General features: G+C 39.0%; 1 pseudogene; it reads right to left on the bottom strand.

Moving 5' to 3' along the window:
• Positions 1–3,831: 3,831 nt before the first annotated feature.
• LOC112425535 (barrier-to-autointegration factor pseudogene) lies at positions 3,832–4,100 on the bottom strand (annotated as a pseudogene).
• Positions 4,101–4,476: the final 376 nt, after the last annotated feature.

Genomic DNA, 4,476 nt, shown 5'->3' with positions numbered 1-4,476 from the left:
GAGAGAAAGAAAGAAGAAGGAAGAAAGGAAGGAAGGAAGGAAGGAAGGAAGGAAGGAAGGAAGGAAGGAAGGAAGGAAGGAAGGAAGGAAAGAGAGAGAGAGGAAGGAAGGAAGGAAGGAAGGAAGGAAGGAAGGAAGGAAGGAAGGAAGGAAGGAAGGAAGGAAGGAAGGAAAGCTTTCTATGAGGATGAAGATAAGTATCAAAGACAAGGGACACTGTTTCTCCTGGCCAAAAGATATCTTAGGCTAATAAGGTCTTGTGGGAGTGTCTGAACTCATCACTTATAACATGCAATAGTCCTGTAGGGAATTCTCAGAGAAGAACATACAGGAAATCTTGCTTAACCTAGTGGGCACATATGAAGAGCTGATCTTCTAGTGCCTTAAGTGCCCAGGATTCCTGGCTTTCACCAAGACAGGTAAGAAGAGAAAAGTGATTCCCCGGTGTCACCTCAAGGAATAATCCCCATTAAGCAACATACCAGATCAAAAACATCTTTCCCATTTCATCTTTGATGACTTAAAAAGAGAATCCAAATTATGGGCAATCATCCATCTAAAAGTGAGTCTTCCTTTTTAAGGAGAGATCCACCTTTAGAAATTCCAGCTGGGTTCCTGTAAAATACTTGTGGTGCAACCTCCTGTCCATATCTAGAAAAATTGTCTTTCTTAACCCATGAAGACCCCAAACAATAATGACCAAAATGGGTTATCTTTGAAATACCTAAATTAGCTTATTTATGTGCACAATTAGAAAAAGCTATTTCTAAAATTAAACAAAATAATTGAGGGAGTTACTTCTAACGGTACTTAGAAGCATCTGAACAGCACTCTCACAAAGTTCTTTCTCTACTGGAAGGAAATGTAAAGCCCTCTAAAACCATTTATAAGTTAAAAACAACAACAACAAAACCGCCAAATCTTTTTTTACTCCTTCTTCTGCTTCCCCATCTCTTTATTACCCATCTCTTCCTCATCTGAACTACACTGTCCAGCCTTTCCTTCTTTTCTTCCCTTTCCCCTTCTTCCCACTCTTGTTGTTTTAGCTCCATTTTGTGAATGACTGGTATCTGGTAGAGGAGAACCTGCCTTAACTTATCAACCATGATCAAAGGTAGACGTTAAAGGCATAATTAAGGAATTTCCACATCCCCACCAGGACCCTATTGGTTTTGTCAGGAAATTTGAACTAAATATTCAAGTTTACAACCCTGGTTTTTCCAATTTGTATTAAGTATTTCACATGTTAGTATCAGAAAGTTAAGCTAAAGATTGGAAGAGCTAAGGCAAATTGGAGGAACCACGTGGAGGACTTTCATACATTTTCAGAAGACCACAAATGTGACCATGAGGTTTCAAAGGCTTTGCTCAAGCCGTCCCTTCAGTTGACCTTTCAAAGAATGGTCTACTGGAATAAAATACAACAATGTCAACAAAATTCAGATGAGTCAGAAATGACATATTTTGAGAGATTCGAAAAAATATTTAAACCATATTCAGGATCATCTGAAGAGAATTAGGCTAATCATCAAAATGATACTCTCCTCAATTTCGATTTCATAAATGGGTTACTTAGATGAAGAATTAGGACAAACAGTAGAAGAACAACACCGTAGTTGGACAATTGCTCACATTCATGATTTGGGTAATTTTGCTAATCAGTTATCTCATGCCTTAACTAAAGAAGAGAAAAAGAAGCCAAACAAAAGAATAAGGCTAATAATATTAGGAATTTATAACTAAAACAATTATCTACCCAGTCCGAACCTCCAAAACATACCCCAAAAACCTCAGAATGAATTTAACCCTCTGTTTTGTCATTATTGCAAAAACACCCTGGTCACCTTAAGAAAGATTGCTGAAAACTAAAATAGAGGCAACAACAACAGGCAAAGGAAGAAAAGAAAAGGAACTTAAAGAGACCTTGCCTTTCCTCCTTATTAATATTCTGGGAGAAATAGAAAGTATCTGAAATTGAGAACAAACATAAACTCTTACTGACACTGAGCTGCATTATCTGTAGTATATCTCACCTTATTATAAGGTCCCATTCCTTAAAGTAAACCGTTTAAATGGTGGGTGTCACTAATATTCCTGTATTGGCACATAAATCTTACCCTATAGCTTTTCAAGTAGGCCCTTTACAAGATACTTGTATTTTTCTCTTCATTCTCTAAGCCACTATCCATTTGATAGGAAGAAATTTCTTAGAACTATATAATACCCATATTTCTTTTTCCCAAAAGGGTAAAATGTTTTTAGAATTAGAAGACAAAGTTGAATTACTAGACACCATGAATTTTTCAGAATCTGATCCTTTTAAATTAACAAGCTACAATTTATATTGCCATAGAAGACACCGAATTATTGACCGGTAAACAATTACAAAAAGTGTTAAAGGTGATACCTGATTCGTTGTGGTCAAAGTCTTTCACTGATACTGGAAAAATTATCTTGACTTCCCCAATCAAAATTTAAATAAACCCATCAAAACCTCTTCCAAACCTTAAACAGTACTCTTTGTTTTTTTTAAGTAAATATATTTTTTTAATTATACTTTAAGTTCTAGGGTACATGTGCACAACATGCAGGTTTGTTACATAGGTATACATGTGCCATGTTGCTGTGTGGCACCCATCAATTCGTCATGTACATTAGGTATATCTCCTAATGCTATCCCTTCCCACTGTCCCCACCCCATGACAGGCCCCAGTGTGTGATGTTCCCCTTCCTTAAACAGTACTCTTTAAAGCCAAAGGCTTTAGAAGGAATACAACCTATAGTTCTAGACTATATAAAAAGAGGTCTGATTATTCCCTGTAGAAGCCTATGTAACACTCTAATCCTTCCTGTAAAAAAACCCAAATGACAGAGGATGGAGGTTTGTAAAGGATCTGAGAGCAATTAACAACATAGTTATTCCTTGCCATCTGCTAGTGTCAAACCGCCATATGTTGTTGACTACCATCTCCGCTGAAGGTGAGTTTTTTACTGTGATAGATTTATGCAGTGCATGTTTTAGTATTCCTGTGGATAAAGACAGTCAATTTCTCTTTGCCTTCACTTGGGAGAGCAGACAGTACAATGGACAGTCATGCCTCAGGGATACACTGAGAGCTCAACTTACTTTTCACATATATTTGTGATATCTGAGATCTCCCAGATATTGACTTCCTTAAGAAATCCAATCCCGCCTTAGTATGGAACATAACATCCTAGTAATGAGTCCTCCTAGTGACGGGACATGAAACTCCAGAACATAAAAGAAGTCAAAACTATTGAGATCATCTGCAGTGCTTTCTTTGAAAGATCTTGATGAAAAGGCAGAAATGTGAAGATAAATAAAAGTTAAAACGCTGTTCAAACCCCATAAAACACTTTAAGCTTTGGGTGAGATGTGACTGTGGTCTGAGTCATGTAGCTTGTGATTGTAACTTCTGATTTTTTTTTTTTTTTGTAGCCACTGACTTTATTGATCTAAAAACCTTCACAAGGACAATGACTGTTCTGTGAAGAAAAGGAGCCAAATGGCCTGAAACACTAGAAGTGAAGGTAAGGGTGAAGGACAGGGCCAGAAATCCATCAGGAAAGTTGGTGTCACCAGGGAACTGGCAGAGGAAAAGGAAGGGAGGTGCATGCAAGAGTTAGAATTGCAAAAAAGTTGAAATGATTAGGGGAGAAAACTCCCGAAACACCCCTGGAGTCCACTGGATACAAGCACAACAACAGCAATCATTTCCTTTGTAGAGGACAGAGGAGGAGTCCCCTACTCGGCTGCAAACTCTGGAGATGCAATGCTGGGGCTGGGCATTGAGGGCTCCCCAGAAAGCATCACAGGAAGGTGTCACACCACTCTTGAAGGTATCCAAAGCAGTCCTGGGGCTGCTTGGCTTTGGTGCTACATGTGTCCTTCAGCCATACCTGGGCAAGGTCTTCCTCTTTCTTTAGCAGCAGAAACTGACCAAGGACAACACAGGCCTTGTCAAAGCCCCTTTCCTCCAGCTTCTTCCCCAGCACTTCACCAATACCAGCCAGGCTCTCTACCGGTTTTCCCCCATAGGCTCTGCCGTGAAGCCTCAGTGCTTTCGGGAGGTTGTCATCTTAATCAAGCTTAATCAGCAGCTCCAGTTCCCATAAAGGTACCTTCTACACCAGGCCTCTCCGGCCAATCTGCTTTTTACACTATGGATTAACTTTGTTCCTCGTTGTTTGTGTTCTGTAAATGACTAGGAGAGACCAGAGACCAGACCCTCTCTCCTTGCAATCACTAATCTTTGTTACAGATTATCATCCTCTTTTATTGTCCTGTACCTAATTCAGGCCAGATGGTACAAAAGATTCCATGACTGTTACATCTTCAGTGTAGAATGTAAAATTACCTTTCCTGAAAAGAAAAAGACTGCCATAACTAATAAGGTTATTGTACCTATACATAAAGCCTTATATAGAAAGGGTTGAAATTCTGTGAAGCTCCCC

Source organism: Macaca nemestrina, chromosome 4, assembly GCF_043159975.1.
Source record: "Macaca nemestrina isolate mMacNem1 chromosome 4, mMacNem.hap1, whole genome shotgun sequence".
Taxonomy (NCBI): Eukaryota; Metazoa; Chordata; class Mammalia; order Primates; family Cercopithecidae; genus Macaca; species Macaca nemestrina.
This window is presented reverse-complemented; position numbering and strand designations above follow the sequence as displayed.